The 22,821-nt window shown below is 39.2% G+C and overlaps 1 protein-coding gene across 1 annotated transcript in view; it reads right to left on the bottom strand.

Moving 5' to 3' along the window:
• Positions 1-22,821, bottom strand: part of GPC6 (glypican 6) — a 917,335-nt gene that overhangs the window by 100,871 nt on the left and 793,643 nt on the right. The gene's annotated exons all lie outside the window — the stretch shown is intronic.

Consider the following 22,821-nt stretch of genomic DNA (forward strand, 5'->3'; position numbering starts at 1 on the left):
CTGGGACATTTTATAACAGCTGAAAAAGTGAGATGGCAGAGGATTCATCAAGACTGTCTTTGCCAAACTGGGACAGTTGAACGGTACAATATTGCAAAGAGACCTGCAGCTATACCACATTGGAAGCCTCTTTTACCTTGCTAGTATTCTATAGCTTGTTTAGGCCCAGTTGGCTTGCTGGAGAGGAATTAGAAAACTGCCAATTGGCTAATGTGTTGCTGCCATCAGCTGAACAAGGGCCATGAGTGGCTGTGATTAGGCTTTAGAAATCACAGGAGTGTATCACATAGTCATTTTTGCTCGATCTGGGCATGGGATGAGACTGGGAGTGAACGGGGGAAAATGGGTGTTATCACACAGAAAAAATGTGTACTTAGTCACAGGGCGACTGCAAGCTGTCCTCCAGCTGTGCTCCTTCTGCTGATTTTGATAGTACGGAAGCTTTCCATCCCACAAAATCTGCCGGCTAAGGGTGGCAGGGGGACGGCTTGTAGTCGCCCTCCGACAAAGCACACATGGGATAACACCCATTTCCCCCCGTCCAGTGCCCATCTTGCCCTGTGCCCAGATAAGGCAAAAATGGCTGTGTGATAAACTCCTGACATTCAGCCGTGGGTTCTGTCTGTAGCCTGTGTGATGCAACTTAGAGAGAAGCAGAGTATGTCAGCAAAAGTGAGAAAAACAGAGAGAACTGGTATACCTCACCCTGGGAGATCTGCTTGGGCAGTCCCAGTTTGTGGTCCAAGTGTATGCAGGGTGGTGCAGGGCCTGTTTCGCATAGAAACATTGTTCTCATGACCCAGCTATGGTTTTTTCCCTTCTTTTATGGGAAAGCCGGGAGAAGGCTGGCCCTTCAGACAATGTTGGATTACAACTGCCATCATCCCTCCTCACTGGCAACTCTAGATAGTTCTATAAGCCGCAGAGTATACCCTCTAATTATCCCAGTTTGGAAGGGACAGTCCTGATCAATCCTCTGTCATCCCACTTTTTAAGGTGCTTTTAAAAAGTTGCTGGTTTTCCTCTCCTCCTTCCACTCTCATACCCTTTTGTCCTCGCTTTACGTCTGCTGCAGTCTGAGTGCAAAATAAGTTTTCATTCAGTTAATACAGGAGGCAAGAGATGTGATAAGAGGGTAAGGTCTTGCCAGGTAAGCTGTTGACTTTCCCAGTCAGGTCAGGCAAAACCAAACTCCTAGCTTGACTTATTTGTCTTCATGAATAATGTCTGCCATCTTGACCATACCCTTGTGTTGCTTGTCCTGCTTTTCATCTGTCAAATGTTGGAACATATGACATAAGTCCTCAAGATTGGCCTAAAAAGCATCATTCTCATGCTTCCTGTTAAGGTTAATCAGATGTATTGGCCTGTGAGTCAGGGAGTTGGATCCAGACATAATCAGAGTAGAACCACTGAAATCAATTGAACTTTGGTTAGCCTTGACTAATTTAAGTCTCTTTGATTTGAATGGTCTGAATATGCATCCAACCCAGGGTCCTTGGAAATCATTCCCCAATTTATGTTTTTTTTTTAAAAGCATACTTCATAAAATATTATGTTAGAAACTATGGCTCTCTACAGACGGGCACAATGGGGCGCCTTCGTCACGTGCGAGGGGCGGCGCTTCCAGATGCTCCTCGCCCCTCACACGTGACGAGGGCATCAAAATGTACAGATGGGTGCTGCCATTTTGATGCACCGGATGCTTAGCGTCCGCATGTCATGACGCCCTTGTGATGTCACAAGTGCGCCATTGGCGCACTGTGGTGTCACAATGGCACCGCAAAAAGAACCCGCTTTTTGAGGGTTCTTTTTTGTGGCGCGTGGAAGCCACGCAGTTTGTCTGCTGTAGCTTCCTCGCCCAGCAAAACAAGGCGCAGGCAGACCGCCCTTTTTGGGCGGTCTGTACCCTGCTTATATTTCTAACTGAGCAGTTTCTACTGAGCTATTGGACCCTGGTTTCTAAAGTATTAGTGTTTTTAAAAGTATTAACCTTTTTAAAAGAGAAGAAAGGAAAGGAAAGGAAATCTTACATTGTTTTAATCAGGGTGGGAATGGAGTGGCCTTCCAGATGTCATTTGATTGCAACTCCCAGCAAGACTCTCCAGCATATCCAGTGGGCAAGAATGTTGGGAGCTGAAGTTTCCCAGCATCTGGAAGTCTTCACCATTCCTACCTGTCTTTTAAATAGCATTGTGAGCAACTGTTGGAGGTGGCAGAAATACTTCAATGAACTAACTAAACCTTCCAGCAGATTTTCTGCTCACTCCAAATTTGAATATTTTACACTCAGCACTCATGTTACCCTCTGGGCATGCAATGTAATTGAGATTAACTGCTGTTTTAGAATACAGTTTGTTATATAGTGTTATTATTATACATCCCTGATTGTTTTTGACTGTTTTGGAACTGAACCATCCCAAGTACCCATCACTGATGCACAAAGGTGAGGTGTAAACAAGAGTGTAGCTATGGGGGGCAAATTGAGAGAGAATTGTTCCTCTAAATAAAAATTCTCTCCCCCATGATATTTTCCTTCTGTCCCCAAATTTCTAGCATTTCAGTAACTTAAAACTCCAAGTGAACATTTATACACACAGTTTAGGCATCCAAAAAAAAGGGGAAGGCAAAGTTATGAAGGAAACATGAACACAGCAAATATGAGAGTTCTAGGCAGGGGCATCAGTAGATGGGTGCAAGGAGTATGTCGCAACTCTTGCCATTGCATTTAGTGATTACGATTTATGACTAACATGTGGAATTATGATTTATGAGTAACATTAGTACAGAAAACATTCTTAAGGATTCTGTATGGTGTGGTATAGGAGAAGGTCAATGGAGGGAAGGGTGACTGTACATGGTGACGCCAATCCTAGTGATGCCACTGGTTCTAGGCATGAACAACTGCCAGTATCAAATTCTTTGAAATGCTAGAACCTTGAAGAGTGAAGAAAAAATTCAATTTTGAGGGATGAATTCTTAGGGGCAGTAACGCACTTAGCATCTTCAATGGTCTGTCATAGCTACTTCCCTTGTTAAGTGTTTTTATTAATACAATAATAACTAAAGACCTAAATTTACCTGTCATACAAGACAAAATGGTTTTTAAAATTGTACATTTTCACACTATCAGTAGAAGTAAACTTTTATTGAATTTTGTGAAACTAATCTTTTCCTGTAAAAGGATACTTTCAAATCATCTATCAGTACATATTAAAAGGCTAAATCATTTTCAGGATATTAATTACATTCCTGACTTCACAGAATAATAGAATCATAGAGTTGGAAGAGACCACAAGGGCCATCCAGTCCAACCCCCTGCCATGCAGGAAATCCAAATCAAAGCACCCCCGACAGATGGCCATGCAGTCTTTGCTTAAAGACCTCCAAAGAAGGAGACTCCACCACACTCCAAGGGAGTGGTTCCACTGTCAAACAGCTCTTACTGTCAGGAATTTCTTCCTAATCTTTAGGTGGAATTTCTTTTCCTATACAGTGGTACCCCGGGATACGAATTCACCGCGTTACGAAATTTCCGGGGTACGAAAAAGTTACATTGGAAAAAACTGTTCCGGGTTACGAAGGATTTTTCGGGTTACGAAATTAATTTCGGCGCAAAATTCAAATCGGAAGCCGCGGCTAGCGGCTTTCCAGCGCCTTTTCGGGTTGCGAAATGTATCAGGTTACGAACGGCGCCGCGGAACGAATTAAATTCGTAACCCGAGGTAGCACTGTACTTGCATTCATTGTTCCAGGTCCTATTATATGGAGTAGTAGAAAAAGCCAAAAAACCCACAAAAAACTATGGTTAAGTAAAGCTTTAGAAGTGATAGTGATGGTTAAATTAACAATGCTGCTGCAAGATGCTGAGTGTTATGATAAGACAAATGAAGAAATGCAGAAACCTTTATTGAAATACTGTAAGAACAGATGGTCAAAATCTATATAAAGATAAGAAGTTAGCACATATTTTGGATAACATGAAAGATCGAGGGTGTACTTGAGTATATTAAGCATTATGTGTGTTATTTCCTTTTTTTAAATCCTTAATACTATGGATAGTTTTTACAATCATAAAATATAGATAATGAATCAATCTACAGAATAATGACTGGGAAGTAAATTGTAAAAGAAACAAGACATAAGAAGAGTAAGAAAGTTAGAAAGCTATAATTTCTTTACCAGAATGAAGTGAATATATGGAAAGTTATGTCTTTAAAGGAATTCTATACATAGATTGTTATGTACAAGCAAGAAAAATAGTTATTAGTGTGGGATGAGGGCTATATAAAAACAGGAATAGAGGAATATGATACAAATAAGCTGCCTAGAAATAAAGGAAGGAATATCCAGGTAAACAGTAGGGAGGGGGGATATGGAAATAAAACAATGGAGAAAGAAATATGTGAAGCTATGTTTTTACGGATTTTTTTTGTTATATGATTTGTATATGAAATGTAAATATGAAATAAAATATTTTAATAATAAAAAACTAGTTCACAGTGTTGCTTTTTCTTATTTGTGGCATTTTATTTCCTTTTGTGGGGAGAAAAGGGTTGAAATTATCTGGAGATGTAGCTATTCTAATACAGTGACCTCACCATAGCTACATCTCCCAATGCTGCCCCCAAGAAACCCACAATAGAGCTCTGTTTATTTCTTCCAGAGTGGTTTGTCCATTTCCCTGTACTGGACAAATCATTATATTTGAGCCAATCTTTCCCTTCAAGTTTTCCTCTTTTCATAAATGCTTTGTGAGGGGACACCCAACCTGGGATTTGTCTATATATATTTTCTTTATATTTCAAACAAATTCTCAACAGAGATTTTCTTGTTATATGGTCATTGAAATCTTTGTTTTGGTCTAATTTACCATACCACCACAACATAATGAACTACTATAAAAACTATAGAACATGAATGGTAAAGAGTCATAGTTTTGGAGCTTTGCAATGAGGCACAAAATGAATTACATTCCAAGTTCTGCTTTTCCTTTTGGGGCAATAGCAGGCCAGAAATTTTATGGTAAGTGTTTGAGGGTACACTGAAGAGGGCACTGGATGTCAATGGGGAAAAGCAAAAACCTATACATACTTAATATTCTTAAAGTATTATACCATCATAGTCTCTCCCCCCTCTCCCCCCAAAATGGAGCAAAATTGGGGCTGATAATTCAAGTATGATGACAAATGTTTCACACATGCTGGATAAACATAGTCACTTTCAAAAGAGATGCTCATCTTATGGGGGTCTCCAAATCATCAAGGGCAAATAAATACCATTATATATATATTGAATATAATTTAATAAGGATTAATTGCTTATTTGTATGCTTCATCAGCTCTCTTATTTATACAGAATAATTACGGTGTGATAAAAATCTATTTATGCATACGCATCTTTGTTCAAGTTTGTCTTTTGTGCAGCCCCACACCATTCCATTCCTTCCATATTTGCACTCAGCTATATTTAGGACCAGAAATGCTCTAGTCCTTGAGAGGACTAACACGTTCTCTCTGAAATTAGTACTAAAAGCATTAGTACCAAATGAGTACTAAAAGCATTCTAACGAGCGTTAAAAGAACTAGCACTAATCGGTTCCTTGGGAGACTTCAGCACTAAGGAGTCAGAATACATCGATGGCCCTGCAAGAGTAGCAAATTGGTTGAATCAGCAATCATGGCTGAAATTACATATGGTGAATAGGGGTATAAGCAGGAAAAAAAGATCTCACACATCTTGTTATGTTCTGCTTGACATCCACAGTTGATCATACCATTCAACGTTTTACAGATGGGACAGTACATGTGTGGCCAAGCAATAACATTCTTTAAAATGGGCAGATACCAGAAAGTTGGAAAGAAGTTAATATTGCACTGAGAGCCAAGGTAGGATTTTGACTAAAAATTATAGATCAGTTTCATTGCTGAATAATGATTATAAACTTTTTACAAAGATTTTGGCCAAAAGATTGAAAATACAAGATTTTGTTCATGATGATGATGATGATGTGGTTTTTTTTTAACCTAAGAGACATTTAAGGGATAATGTCAGAATTGTTTTGAATGTTATCGAAAACTTAGAATATCATAATGTGAAACAGGTGGCTTTGATGTTTTTAGACACTGAAAAGGCTTTTGATAATTTGAACAGGACATTTCTTTTCAAAGTGCTGGAACAAATGGATTTGGGAGAGAACTTCATTGAGAGGGTTAAATCAATTCATAGCTCACAGAGTGCACAAATAATCGAGAATGGGTGCAGGAAAAGCTTTTGATTTATATCCTTCTTTTCTCCCAAATGGAATTCAAGCTTCTCTTTTAGATAGCTATGGACAGTGTGGTGACTTGAATTTGTATGTACCACCTTTAGATGTTATAGAAAACAAGGTGAGTGTTGAGGATATGACTGGCAAAAATCTTAGATTGGATGGTATCCAAACAAAGCCATAATAGAATCTAGCAACACAGTTCAGATTAACTGAAAAGAAGTTTCTAGCATAAGCTTTTTTGGGATCCAGTCCAGTTTATCAGATGAAAGACATTTCTCCTTCCCAGTTAATCTCACAGTATGACGGGATGCTTTTATGACTTTTTATGTCAAAACAGACTAATACGGTTATCTCTTTGATTATATTCCAAAATAAATTATGTTTATGTTTATGAACCATGCAGCAAAATATAGTAAACTCTACACACACACACACACACACACACACACACACACCCCATTGTTATGATACCTTATTGAGACCAACAAAAAGACACAAATACATTGTGATCTAGAGAGAACCCAGGGACTGGAGCAGACTGTCTGAGGTTTTCCCCTCCAACTATGGTAAAACTATTTGAAATTGGCTATCATGGACATGTTTTACCTTTTACAGTACAGAGACTTTTCAAGGGACTCACAGTATTCTGCCTACAAAGGGGCTTGTAGTCTCGAACAGGAGCGATACAGACTAAATCTTAAAGGAACTGCCTTTGTTTTTAACAAGCAAGAAAAAAGTTTACTGCCTCGGCTTGCTTTTGAGTTCCAAACACTTCATGGCCTGGAAGACGTGCGGTCTTTACCTGCAGGAAACTTCTCTCTAGCACTATTTTAAACTCAAGTTTAACATCTTGAGAAAGATGTGGCTCTGTGAGCGTCTATCCTCACATTTATTCCCATAAGTAACTTTTAACACTCATGGCTGATGAAGAATTATGTGAGGTTTGTAAGCTTGTGTAAAATACTTTGCAGCTTTTGGTTGACCTAACAGGTATTACCACAATGTTCTGCATTTTTTGTTTTGTTTTTTGTTTTGATGGAGTTTGATCTATTCAAACACAGTTAGTTATATGGAGTTTTCAGTGAAATCAATGGGGATTCAGTCCATTGATTTTCATGGGAACTAGCTGAAACTGGAGCATCCATTTTCACTGCAGCAATGTGCATGCTCCCACTGCAAAGAGGGGGGAAAGACAATATAATAAAATATGTAGAATCCAACTAGGACTAAACTGAATTAGGAAGGAGATTTCTTCTCCCTGCTCCCTATTGGGAGGGGGGTGATTTTTTTTCTTCTTGTGGTGAAATGGCTGCTGCCAAAATAAATAAAACAAGTGAAAGTTTGTGTGTGGAGAAGATCCTCCAGAAAGTTTTTTAAACCCCCCCCCCCCCCCAGTGCCACCATTTTTATGCCAACAGTGTTCTCAGGAGAACATTACGTTGAATCCCAAAGTCAACATATCTGGAGAAATGTCAACGTGTTCTGAGAAAATTGGAAAATGAGATCTGAGCTAGCAGAGGGGCTGTGGAGCCTAAACCATATTGTTCATACCTTAATGCCAGCTTAGCTAGATCCCCCTAATCCACCGAGTATGCAGCAAAATTCCTTTTGTAGCAGTGACATCTGGTATTGAAGAGCAGAAATAATAATACGTTCCCCGAGTTCTCTGCCTGAGAGCTTTACTTGATAGATCTCCTTCACTGTCGATATCTCTGCAGCACTGAGCTGATGCTTGCCATGCTCTCTCTGACCTACGCACTGAATCTTCTGCATCTCTAGGACTGGTACTATTTAAGGCCCATGGCTTTGGGTTAGCTTTGGGAGAGGGCTTTTTTAAAAATATAAACAAAAACGATGCAGGCTGTTTAGTAGTCCCCATGCTGGCTAGTGCTTTGCTCTCTAGAATAGCCAACAATGCAATGGCCAGCTTTTCTAGTATGTAATAAATTCCAATGGCATGACTGCTAAGCACTATCAAACTCAGGGGCACAGACAATATTGATTTCCTCCACTACCTGTTGCTTTTTGATTAATATGGAAACCTACAGCACATTTCTCAGAGCAATCCAGAATCTGGTCTTCTCAGCCTGTTTGCCACATTTATTCTCCACAGAGCTCAATACCACAAATAAACATAAGGTTTAGACAAATGAAAAACGCATTTTCTTTTTTTTTTTTAAATTAAAAAAATGGGATAACATCCAGCTAAGTGCTCAGCTACTTAAACTGTAACTCTAAAAGCACATTTTGTATTCCCAGGGGAGACAGTACATTAAGACAGCCACAGATCAATATGACTGATATCATTTTATCTATTTGTTATTTTGACATCTCTTGTGGAGGAGAGGAAGAAAGAAGGGTGTCTATGTTTGTGGGGGGTGGGTGGGGGTTAGCCATCTCAAATAACAATTTCTCCACACATCTCGCTGGGCTAATAATGTTATTAAGGTGAAAACAGAACTAATAAATAAGAAAAATGCAGCATCCTACAATCTTAGGGTTCTACAATTTTCCAGGGAATACAGCAAGCATTTGTATCTTCCGGCCTGCATTGATATGTTATTACCACAAGCACAGGGTTAAGCATCAGACTTGACCCTTCCACGTTCCTTTTGGCAAACCCTAAGAAGAAAGCCCATATGTGATAATTTATTGTATACCACGGCCGTCATATTGCTCCTATTTATTATGGACAGACTCAGTTTTCTTGTAGCTGCACCTGCTTAGACTCACTAACGCTGTTTTGTGTTTTGGACAGCTATCAGGGATGTTGTAGCAAAAATTTTGCACTAGAGTGCACTAGCTTCCCTTCCATCCCTGTCTTTTTGACTATGTATCCAGAGAATAATTGTTACTGAATGTGTCTGAGATACAGCTGTTCTGTTATGAGGAAGTGAATTCTCTGTCAGATGAACTGCTCCAAGAAACACCTATATATTTTCTATTTAAAAAAAAAAAGAAAATTGAAGATTAAGGATGGTGACTAAGGAGTCAAAAGCCTGCTGAGGCATCACTGGAGGAAGCTGCACTACTGTATGAGAGGAGATGGGCAATGGAGACTTCTGATATGTCAATGGAAGGTTCTTTGCCCTATTTGTCTTGCCAGTGATATCTATAGTGGAACGGAGCATCTTGGGAGCAGCTGAACATCCACAGGATCCTAAACTCGTTCTTCTCTCCAATATCCCCCACATCCAAAGAATACTCGACTATACTAGCCTGAAAGTGATATTGTTAATTTCCCCTTTAACTTAAATGGGAGACTAGAGAAAAAGCCATCCCACCTATTCTACCTGTCCTAGTGACCCAGCATGATTTAGCAAGTGGCAAGTCTCAACCATAGAATATTTTCTGTCCCCAGACTCAGAGGTTTGTTCTTTTGGGCTGCAGTGCTATTATTTACAGACCTCCACAGTCTGGGGAATACATTTCAAGTATGGGACATAATTCTGAATAGACATCTATAGGTTTGCGACAGGTTTGAAGACTCTGCTGCAATGTGTAATAGTGGAAGTGATGTACAGAGAATAAAGCTTGATGGGATATCTGATCTTGAAAACTGGGTCAGCCCTGGTTAGTACTTGGATGGGAGACACTGAGGAAATACAAGGTGCTGTAGGCTGTATTTCAGAGGAAGGCAATGGGAAACGACTTCCAGGTATTTCTTGCCTAAGAAAACCCTTTGAAATTAATGAGGCTGCTGTAAATTGACAGGTGACTTGAAGTCACATATACACACAAATATATACACAGATGTGGGAGACCAAAATTACTCAATTATACAGCATTGGGGGAAAAAGATCCTAAGACATGTTTCTGCATATTTGGTAAAAAAAAAAAACCCAGAGAATCAGGAAACAGCTTTTTCCATTCGTGTAAAGTAGTTACCCTTTGTTAACTATTAGACAAATAAACAAATCTGATAAAATTGCAGATGTTGCTTCTATAGTTTAACAGACTTTTAAATTTGTATAGTCAAACATGTTAACTTCGTGTTTATTTGGTTAACAATATGGCAGCACTGGCAAATGCTAGAAATATTTTAAACTTTAGACATATTTTGAACAAGTAAATGTCTTGACCTAGAGGAAGAACTAAGTATCACTTGGGGTAGGAAAGCAGTATCACTTGGGGTAGGAATGATATGCATCCAGTGTGAGGGGTAGCATATCTAAACTTATTATAGGCACAAACAGAACCAATGCATCTGATAGAGACACATATGAATTCCTAAGTTGGCTTCTGTAAAAGATTAGTTGGCAACCAGGCCAGGGCTGAAGCATCATCTAGAAGATGCCTTCCCAGATCTCAAGTACTAGATACACATTAGTTACAAATTCATCTAATATTTAATGCCTTTAAAAAAATCTGAAAAGCAGTTTGGGACAGATGACTGGGGACTGTAGAGCGGAGCCTATCCTTGTGCTTTAATGTACTTGCTGTTTCTCTGTTTCACACCATTTTCACAAATTCACAGTTTATTTGAATCCCACTGGAGGCAGAAAAACCTGTCCATGGGGAATAGCGTGGAAGAGTATTATACACTATCTTTGCTGCTTTTCTTCCTTTATTAGGTTGGTGTCTGATGTAGGGTCCATCTTCATTATAGACACAATGCAGTTTAACACTGCATTCATCTCACGGAATCCTTGGATTTGTAGTTTTACAAGCTCTTAACCTTCTCAGAAAACTCCAAATCCCAGGATTCCGTATGATGGAGCCATGGCAATTAAAGCATTATTTTACAGCGTAGATGCACCAGTTCTGACCAAATAGAGGGAAGGCATCATCAAAAAAGAGGGCATATCTAAATTGCAGCTGCTGATTTGTATGTATAGATACACACTCCAGAATAACTGGTAAAACTAAAATCAAAATAGGCAACATCTTACCATAGTGGGGGAGATCTCCTCAGCTTTCTATCAGGTGCTGAAAAGCAACATCAGGGCCTTTACTCACTCTTCCAAAAAACAAATAAATGGATCTAAGCACAAATCAAGGCTGAAAGCTCACTACAGATGATGATGATTAAACTGAAGCTGTTGTACTTTGGACATATTATGTCATGACTCATTGGGAAAAAATGATAATGCTGGGAAAAGTGGAAAACAGTAGGAAAAGAGGAAGATTGTATTATAGGTGGGTTGATTTAGTCAAGGAAACCATGGCCCTGAGTTTGCAGGACAGATGATGACTGGGAATCTTTTAGAGTCTCTCATTCACAGAGTCACCATCAGACAAAGTCAACTTGACAGCAAATAACAGCACCCTTTTATACTTCTTGACCTTAAATTTGCCCTTGGATTTGCAAACTCTTCAAATACAGGACAACTTCAAATAGGTTGTTCTCTGTAAATGAAGACATGTGCTACGAAAAACCCCTCTTTCAAAGCAGCCTACTACTGTTTTTCCCTCTTAAAGCAGCTTTTGGTACTACTGTTTTATCCTCTCAAAGCAGCCTCTGCTACTATTGGCATCAGAAGTCTTTTACGTACTTTTAGTTAGTCTAAGCATCACAGACACAGAACCATCCGGGGCACTAGAGAAAGTAAAAAAACAAAAAGAAAGGAGCCCTTTCACACTACCTGACTATACCACTATGATTCCACTTTCACCATCATGGCTGTATCCTATGGAATCCTGGGGACTGGAAGTTTGGGGAGGCCCTAGAACTCTTTGGTTGGCAATTCTAAATATCTTTCCCTAAACTGCAAATCCCAAGATTCCATTGGATGGAAAAATGGCAGTTAAAGTGGAATCAGGAAGCACCAAGGAGGACCTGTTTAAAAAACAATGCTTTTTTAAAAAATCAAAATGAAATTTGGATGAATTTTCCTTTATATGTATGCATAATCATAAAATGCCACTTTGTCAGTAAAATAAGAGTAAAATAAAACACTGCTTTTGCAACTAGTTCTCTTGTTTTTGATTACCCTGTAGAAGGGTACCTGAAGAGTGAGAGCATCCATCCAACTCAAAGAAATGAATAATACACTCCCGCACACCATGAGAAAGCAAAGAAAAAACTTTCAGCAATTCATTAACTAAAAATATGATAGCTGAGAACACCAAAAGAAGGAAAGTGAGCTAAGAGCATTAGTACTTTTCATCCCTCAAACCCTTTTGTTTATGTTTGCAAACTTTGAGACTCTTCCGATGATAAATGGCTGCGCCTCCATCATAACAGTGAGATGCAGCATCAATATTTCAAGCGTCTGCATGCTACACATAGCAAATGACTTCATATGAAATTAATTACCTTTAAAATGGGAGACGCACATAAATCAATCTAGCTGAAAAATAAATGATTTATTTCCCCCCATCCAACAGGAAGAGATAATGATGCATGCTGATCAATGCCTTGCAAAAAGAGAGGGAGGGAAAAGTACCAAAAGTTAGATGGCCTCCTGGGATTGATTCAACTCTATGGATAATTTTATTTGACTGTGTATCTCTTAGAGAGGAGCTTGTGCTGATAAAACGGCTAACAGGATGTAACAAGAGCTTCTTGGCTTCCTCTGAGAGATTAGAAGAACACTTCATGCACTGTGAGGAGATGTCATAAATGAGTCCTGGGGACAGATTAGTCCCAAGCAAGGAACCCCAAAACATTTTTGTTTTTCCCCACTGTGGCATGAGCACATGTGAGATAATTTAGCTACAGTGTTTTGGAGTGCTCCAGGCGCCATTTTTAAAATCAGCTGTCGTACTGGAGACAGATATAATCATCAAAACCGGGTGATGGTGTGTTCCGTCTTGAATAGCAAAACTGAACAGGCTCATGTGGCATGCGATCGGGGAAATAATGTTGACAGTTCTGGGAGGAAAAATGTTAATTACAAACTTGGTGGATACTGGAAAAATATCCTTCGTGATAGAATCTCGGTTGTCTCTAGCTCACTACAAGACCTTCTATTGTTACAGAACTAACACTATGCTGACATGTCTCCAAATCTGAATCTTGCTATGGGGAAAATGTATACAAAAGGGGAGATGAAACATTCCAGCAAGTTATTCTCTCCCATTCCCTATGCCTATCCCTGTTACTCACAGCTTCAGTGTCCTTTAAAAAACCAACATTGAGCTTCCAGATTTACAGTGAGGGAATAGAATTTGTTTGATTGTTGCATTTCTAGGGGTGCTTGTGCATGGATATTCATACTTTCTGATTCAGAAATCATGTGACACACAGCTAGTTTAGATCAGTCTCATCCCTGTTGTAACCAGTGTCTTTTGTTTTGTTCTGCAACAACTCTGGAAATTTAACTTAGTTCTGAATGGTGTGATGTCCATCAGATATTAAAAAGTATGACATCACTCTAGATAACCCAAGCTATTCAAAGTACAGTGTTTTTCAGCTTTTGAAAAAATGTGTATCTTGGATGAAGGGCACATATAAACATCCATATTGATGCAGTAACATATACTGTACAAAACACAAACAAGTCTTCTAATACCCACTATGTGAAAGCTAAACCTCTGAAAGTTCTACTGGTTTCAATGAGACTTTTGTATACTAAAGATGAAAGCCAGTGTAGTGCGGTGGTTTGAGTTTTGGTCTAGAACTCCAGGAGGCCAGGGTTCAAATCCCTGCTCAGCCATAGAAACCAGTGGGTTGGGTAGCCTTCAACAAATCACACTTTCTCAGTCTCAGAAGCAAACCCCCTCAGAATAAATCTTGCCATGAAACCCCCATGATAAAGTCACCATAAATCAGCAACAACTTGAAGGCACACAACAAGAAACAAATATTTCTCCACCTTGAGTCCCATTGTGGGAGAAAGGTGGGATATAAATCTTTGGAATGAATGAATGAATGAATGAATGAATGAATGAATAAAAATACTCAGGATACAAATTGCCCAGATTTCTTAACAACAGTTCATAGATAAAGGCTGGAGGTTAGTTAGTTTGATATACTTCTCCTGTTAACTCTTACAGTATTCTCTACAATCTCTGGCCTAATTCCAATGCTATTCCCAACTTGAGTAGACCTACACAAATCAATGAGGCTGAAATAAATAATGACCGAGTCCCATTCATTTCAGTGAAACTAACATTTGAATTCAGTGTTTTAAAGTTAATGTCTCATTTTATGCCAAGTTTCATCAAACACTAATTCTGGACAGGAAAGTGGGATAGAAATTTAGCAAAATAAATAATATATTGCACTGAGAAAGAAAGCTTACAGGTAAGCTAACCAATGATTTAATTAATCAATAAACAAAATATAATAATGAGTTAGGACACAGGCAGATTTGAAGATGTTCCAAAATTTAATGCTGTGCATTTTACTCCTGGAGGAAATTAATTTTTATATGTTCACTTGTGTTGTATATCTTTAAACCTCAATGCACTCATTGGTAAATAAAATAGATTCTTGATCAGAAAAGTAATCAGGTGGTAGGAGTATGCTTCTGCTTAGGCATTTTATTGTCAAAGGCATGACTAATATGTATATTCAAAGCCAATGGGATTCTAGGTTAATGTTAGTTTTGTATCCTGGCAAAATGAAGGACAGATGACCTTCATGCTGGCAGCTTAAAATATAAAGACCCTCATGTGACGGTTTCTTAACCTGCCAAATCTTATGTCAGTAGAGATAAGCCAGAGGAACTGGTGTCCAAGCCACTGAAAACTATCCAACCAGCTATCCCTTCAGACTCTTCTCTAGAAAGGCAACTCTTTTACAGTGATTAAGAAAATTCTGGCAGAGAAGCCAGAATTATGCTGATAAACTAAGCAGAGATGGAATGTTTTGGATCTGTAATCAAAACAGAAACTGGGGCCATGGTATATGAGAAGAATAGGAGCCTGACCTGTCACAGGGACCAGCTGACAGAACATAGTGGTTTGGGAGGTTACCTAAATCAGTAACACTCTGACTCCCATATGCACAAATTGGTGGGTAATCAAGTACACATGCAGTATATGGCCAATATAATACCAATGCCTTTATCTCATCAGATTTCTTTGACATGTGTATATCAAACGCAATGGACTATACTCAATACACACTTCCTATCAGCCTCTTTTCCAAAGTTTGAGCAGCTACCTGAATGAGAGATGGGTTCCCTTCAGACTGCAGGCCTAGTTCAGCCCATTAGACCACACTATCTAACCTATGGAAGCAATTTGGGGGAGACCCTTCCCAAGGCCCCACCCCTCAGATAAGCTATAGGTAAAAGAAGCACTCTTCAAGGACCATTACTTGACTACTTTCAGTCCCCTGAGGTGCTTGTTGCAAGCCACTTTATCCCTTGGTCAATACAGATTTTCCATCCCAATCTAAATGTTGTTTCACATGTTATTTAGCAGAGAAAGATGTATCAAATATAAGCAGGATTTAAGAGGAGGCAAAACAGAAATAAAGAAATAAAGAAAAGCAGGGAGAGGCTGGAGGGAGGGAAGCTTGCAATGAGGGATGCTCTTCGGAGAGCTTTTGGCCGGTGGAGTCCCTCAACCTTGGCAGCACCTCTTCCCAAATCTAGCAAGAAGCCTTTGGGGCTGATGGTAGGTGTCCCCAGCCTAATGCTACATGTGGAAAAGGGTAAGTGTGCATGCATGTGTCAGTGAATTCTGTGAGGGAAATACTTTTGAAGTTTAAATCATTTTGTAAGGGCACCCACACACAAAGAAGATGGCGGGTCTCATTTACTCTCAAGGTATGAAAAGTGATTTAGAGACATCCGTTCACCAGTCCAAAGGTATTAGATCACTTCCTTGACTTTGGAGTGGAGGGGTCAGTGGGTAAGAGGCAATCAATGTGGCACTGAAAAAAATCACAGGAATTGGAACCAAGTTCTGGAAATGATTTTTCAGTGAGGACTCCCTCCATCTCTCCATCTCTCCCTCCCCCTCTCTCCCCCTTCTCTATGTGCTTATTGCTCTGTCTGAAGGTCACTTTGAGCAACATTTGCAAAGGCATGCTGCACGTATTTTTGGTCCTCAGTCCCTTAGACAATTTAAAAACTGAATACCAAAAGCACCTTCTTAGGAATGATAAGGAGTATAGAAACCTCAGGAGTAAACCTGCAGGAATAGGAGAAATATTAAGAAGCAGTCTATTAACATTTTCCATTTTATTATGTCAGATATGTCAGCATCTATCAGCGCAGGCTCACTCGCTTACACACAGCCTGCAAATTGCTTTCTGCCGGCAAAACTCCATCTGCAACTCCTCAGCTGCATTGGTTCTTGATCTGCAGAATTGACCCAGATCTCACACTTGTAGAGCTATCAGCTTTCACACTTCAGAAATCTTCACAAATATTTGTTCCAACACTAAAATATGGAAACATTCCTTTTGTTTTTGGTTTAAGACTCCATGAATCTCCTAGTCAGTGTGGCCACTAACAATGTCAGTTGAAGAAATGCCAAAGGTGTGATCAAAGTGTAAATTCTAACAACAATTGATGGAATATCATTATAGCTCAAGCTCATTTACATCATTTATATCATTATATAAGACATCCCACCTAAATATTAGGAAGAGCATCCTGATGGTAAGAGCTATTTGACAATGGAATACACTGCCTCTGAGCGTAGTGGAGTCTCATTCTTTGAAGATTTTTAAACAGAGGCTGGATGGTCATCTGTTGGAAGTGCTTTGATTGTGGATTAAGGTAGCCATTGTAGGTTAAGGATCAGGTCTGAGCTCCAAGCAGAGCTGTATCTGTTCCTATTAGGTCTCCCAGAAATCACATTTCTCTCTCCTAAACCCCCCTCCCGGCTTTGTCCTCAGTTTACTTCAGTTACTGAAAACTGAGGGCAGTTTACCTTTGGGTTATCCTGATCCACAACAACCACCGGCTTGTCTACATACATAGAGACAAGTGCTGGAGAACTGTCCACACATAGTTCTCCCTTTCAAACTAACCCCAATCCCATTAATTACAGTATGTGCGGCAACACAACTGTGTCCGCTCCAATCACCCCCTCCTATATGCATGCAAATTCATATTTCTCTGAATTCTTCCCCTGATCTTACACCAATGTCACTATAGTGCATAATCCACACATATGCAAAAATCAAGATTTTCTGCTCAAAACTGGGGTAAATTATCACTTCTCCCAACTCTAGATTAAAGCCCTAAGGCAATGACCCCCCCCCCCACTAGATTCAGATCCAATCATCCCATAGGCTGTTTGGACAGCTCACTGTATAAACTAGGCGAGACCATTTTATTTGGCCCATGTAGATGCACACTGAGTTCAAAGTGGAAATTAGGTTGGATTCAGTTTACTCATCACTGGGGATAGGACAGGAGGTGGTGAAACTTTGCCCTTCCCAGTAGTCTCAGGTGGAAGCCAACTGCCCCAGCCTCTCGTACTTCTTTATCACACTAGGGGGCAAACAGGATTTAAGCGAGAGTTAAATGAGAGTTAAATAGGAAATGTCATGTGATAAACATCAGGCATTTCCTGTTTAACTCATTTAACTCTTGTTTAAATCCTGTTTGCCCCTAGTGTGATAAAACAGCTAGTTTGTGTGTTCTCCCTCATTAATCACTTTTGCCATCTTGACCACACTCTGATATTGTTTGGCTACACATGTCCTGGTTTTCACCTGTGAAATATTGGGGGGTATGTTGAAGTGATTTACATGCGTTTAAAACAATTACATGTGAGGTTTGAAGGTACACTAATAGTGGCAAAAACAGTCTGTACAAGAGTTATCCAGCTTTAAGCTTTGGCAAAGAATCTCTCCTCCACCAACCATTCTAATGAAAACAGAGGCTACAGATAAGTGGATGCCCCCCTCCAAAGATTCTGAAAATAAATCAATCTGCAATTAATTTCAGGTTAGGATTAATTTTAGGGCTGGTTTAGTTATGCCAGGCTTACTCACACTTTTTCCAGAATAAGTTTGGATCTACCCATGACTTTTGTCTGTGTAAGTCTCCTGTCAACTTATGACAACCTCATAAATTTCATATGGTTTTCTTAGAATCATGAAACCATAGAATTGGAAAAATCCAAGGAGGACAACTGTCTGCCATGCAGGAATTCACGATCACAGCACTTCTGATAGATGGCCATCCAACCTCTGTGTAAAAACCTCCAAAGAAGGAGACTCTACCCCTCTCCAAGGCAATGAGTTCCACTGTCAAACAGCTCTTACCATCAGGAAGTTCTTTCTAGTGTTTATATGGAATCTCTTTTCTTAAGCAAGGAATACCCTCTAGCGTTTCACAGATTAAGAACCAGGATACATGTGGCGAAACAACATCAAAGTGTGGTCAAGAGGAAGGCAAGAACAAAGGGGGGTTGTGGCAGAGGGAAAGAAAAACCAGAAAATTTTAAAAGCAGCTGAAAAGGGGGGGGGGGGGGTTAAGATTCATCAGGGCTGTCCCTGTCAAATTGGGACAGTTGGATAGTACGATTTTGCTAGTGCTATTTCCTGGCAAAAGTCCTTTTGGGAAATGAAAAGTTATATCTCATATTAGTATAAGAAGTCCCCCTCACCACCACCCATGCTTTCTCTTCTCCAGGCAGTTTTTCCAACCCCACCACCTTCAAGCTTATTCTCTTATTTTTCAGTGCTTTCTACTCCTGATCCCGTTCCCTGCTACTTACCCCATCCTTAATACATTCTGGAACCTTTTTTGCTTGGATGTCGAGATGGAGACTGGAGATTTGGCACCCTGCTGTCTTCAGCTGTTTCTTTTTTCTTTTCAATATTTATTACAGGTCGTTTTGAAGAATTCAGAAGTAACACTTGCATATACATATATTTTCTATGTCTAGGGAACGCTTTATAGTTTTTGCCAAACCAGCTCTTCTGTCCATTAAAACTTTGTTTTATTGTGCTGTTATTAGCATATTTTTTGATTATAATGCAGGAAGGGCCAATGTGGTGAACAATATGCTTATTATTTGTTAAAACATGAATTTATTACACCACTGTCAATACACGTCATTTTAAAAAGAATAAAAAGTGAATTTTGCATTTCCTTTTGATTATGCAAACTGTCACCTTTCCTATTCTCTGAGATGCAAAACTGGAGCCATCTATATACAGTACAGCATCTTTCGCACAGATTTTCTCTCAACTCAGAGAAAACTAGACTAGTATCATGATTTATTTTATTTTATTTTCTTGTTTATTCTGCCTTTCTGCCAATGAGTTTATGGTGGCACACATGGCTCTACTCCCACTTTATCCTCACAACAACCTTGTGAGGTAGGTCAGGTTGAGAGTGAGTGAGAATTTTCCTAGTTTTTCCTAGTTCCAGTACTGAACACCACAACACACTTGCTTTGAGCTAACAAGTCAAGGGCTATTTAGAAACTCTACATTGGAGATCTGCCACAAAAATGAGCTCTTTTACAGCCTTGTTTGTAGAGGACAAGCAGATTGGAGATGCAACTAGATATAAATATGGAATTGCTTATAATTAATCCCTTTTTTATAATGACTATGGCATAACTACATTACATTTAAATTACAGTTAGGGTTGCCAGATATCAGGGCCTGGCCATAATTTGCCAGTTTTCATAGGTTACCTCTAGGTGGAATGCAAATTCTTAAGTTTTGGTGTGCTCAGCTCCTGGCAAGAAGAAAGGGCTGTGTGGAAATCTCCATGTTAGGTAGGAAAGGAGCAGGTTGCTACAATTTGCATGGCTTAATTGGTTGTTGCAATTTGTGAAGACTTTCCAGGGTTCTATGTATTTACTTAGCATCCTCCTTCACTCCATTGCTTTGCTCTGGATCTACCTTCTGGCTTTAATCAAGTAGAGTAAATGTTCCTTGTACCATCTCACTAAGTAACTGAGAAGGAATAATCTCCTCATTTCACCTTCATCTGGGCAATCTCTTGATTGACAAGTTGTGAGTGACTGACATCACCAAGGGTAATCCCTAGGTCTCAAATTCTGGGATTATCCAAAAATGGCAGTTCTAATTACAATGTGATGAGAGATAACTTCAACCATTTTGTAGCACTGTGAGCTTTAAACACTGAACTAAAGTGTCTCCATTTTGTATACGTTTAGCTGTTTCTTTTGCATCTTTCCATGAAAGTTTTCTGTACAGCATAGAGAAGAGGTCCACGTGAACATAGAGCTGGCTGGACTGCTTTCAGCAAGTCCATGAAACAATAAAAAGGTGACTTAGGCCCGGTACAGACGGGCCTCAACACACGTCTTGATGACGTGCTAGGGTTGCCTTGGGGCATCGCTTATAGATGCCTTGCAACCCTAGCATGTATTCCATATGTCAAAATGGCGGTACCCTGTAGCGATGGGTGCCACCTTTTGACCTGATGGACGCTTAGCGTCTGCACATAATGCGCAATACTGATGTTGTGAGTTCTTTTCCCGTTTTTTTCCGCCAGCGGAAAACCACACGGTTTGTCCGCTGCGTTTTTCCCCCAGCGGAAAACTAGGTGCCGGCAGAATGCCCTTTTTGGGCGGTCTGTATCGGGCCAAAGCTCAGCTATGCAAGTAGTAAAGATAGCCATGTGTATTAGTGTTTGAGGAACTTCCCTTTCTTTGTCTTGTTAATATATATATATATATATATATATATATATATATATATATATGGCTTGTAGGGACATAATATACTTGTCTCACCTGCTCTCTACCTGAGGAGTGTGGGGTGGGCCTGACCCTTTTGATCAAAAGGTCTTGCTTACATGTCTTCCTTTTCTGATCAGATTCAGAATTTCTTTTACAGCTCTACACCTACTTGGGGTGAGAGTTACTGGTGTTTCAGTAAGAACTAACAGTACAACTATACGTATGTTTAGTTGATGTTGTGCTTGTTTTTATATTTATAGTGTGTAACTATAACCTCATTCACAAATAATCCCATTTGATTCAAAGACATGCATGCAAGGATTCTGCAATAAGATTCTACTATTCAATAATGACAAACAGAAGTTTAAGAATATAATAGAAAGTGAAACCTCATCAACCCTCATCAAACAACTGCTGTTGTTATTAGAGCAGCACTTCACAAGTTTCATAAGAAGAAAAATGAAATATATCCTGCCACTGAATAACTTCCGTCCAATAGGAAGTGAGAAGCTAACTAGGACAGAGTAAGTGTGGGAGAAACAGCCCATTGGCAGCTGTACAGATTCTTCCATACAGCATACCCATATGGCAAAAGATAATTCCTTGATGTCAGTGTATGTAAGTGTTGCAGGAATTGCCTCTAAATATTCAGGTAATACAAATGCACAAAGCAATTACTCATCGTTAATTGTCTTTTGGGCCCTCTGGGAGTACTTTGCTTATCCCATATCAAAGATAAAAAATGTGAGAAAATTGAATTTGGTCACAGCCAAATAATGAACATATTTGATCAAAAGCCCAGTCACCAACATCCCAGAAGAATGGAACGTATTCATATACTTACTAACTGCCATGGTAAAATGCATTGTTCTGCTTGTTTAGAATTCTTTTAAAATAATTTTTAATGTAATCTAAAAAAATATGAAAGACAGATGTAAGATGCTTTAAAAATGTGATATTGGTAACAGCTTACACATCTAAACATAACAGAAAAGAATGTCATACTTTGTATTTCCGGCAGGCTTACCCAGATGATTTTTAAAGTGTAAATTTTAAATGATGAATTTTAAATGCGGATTGTTTTAATAAATGTATATATCGTCCTTTTAAACTGTATGCATGTCTTTTTAAATTTATATGTTTTAACTGGTGTTGTGAGTCCGTTAATTGTTGTTGTTTCCTGCCTCAATCCATGGGGAAAGGCAGGTAATAAATTATTATTATTATTATTATTATTATTACTGGGACATCATGCTAGATGCTCAAAATTTGACAGTGTTTTTGATTGTCATCTAAGTTGTAGTGACATTTTTGTGGTGTCAAAATTCCAAATGTGGGGCCTATTAGAAGCAAAAAGTGAACCAACTCATTAGGAAATCATGATAAATACCTCAAAAATGCCGGTTTGTTTTGAATTATCATCCAATTTCCAGTGGCCATTTCTCCTGATAGGCACTAAAAAAGAGGAGAGGGATGCTGCTTCTGAAATTCCTGAGATTTAAAAATGGGGGAAATGTGCAAGGGCTTTCTGAGATTCTCCAGATTGCTGATGTTAAAAAAGAGGGTCAGGAAAACAGTACTTTGGGGGCTATTAGGTATACGTCTGGCCTGCACTAGGTACACTTGATATAGCATTTTATATAAAACATTTAAAACAGGAAATGTATAACCAGACTATTAATAAGTTATGAGCATTTTAGCATGATTTTGACTGAAAAACCCACAAAAAACTATCTTAGCATGATTTTGACTTTGTGTGGCTTCGGTTCTACCCCCAGAAATCTAACAAATTGTCCAAAGCATGAGATTGTTGACCCATTTTAAATCCATCTTTTTTGTAAATTGGATGCTTCCTATCAGTTGACTTCAGATTATATGAACTCTCTGGAGTTCCCAAGGAGATCCATGGCTTGCATAAACCCTTCAAGGTGATTACATTCATCTCCCCCAATTTGCAGACTTGGAGTCCGCGGTTTCGTCCATTCGTGGATGGCAAGTGGGGAGGGACAAAATGGTGTGGATGG

The sequence above is a fragment of the Sceloporus occidentalis genome, unplaced genomic scaffold (genome assembly GCF_023333645.1).
Source record: "Sceloporus occidentalis isolate IW3139 unplaced genomic scaffold, rSceOcc1.0.p SCAF_2, whole genome shotgun sequence".
Taxonomy (NCBI): Eukaryota; Metazoa; Chordata; class Lepidosauria; order Squamata; family Phrynosomatidae; genus Sceloporus; species Sceloporus occidentalis.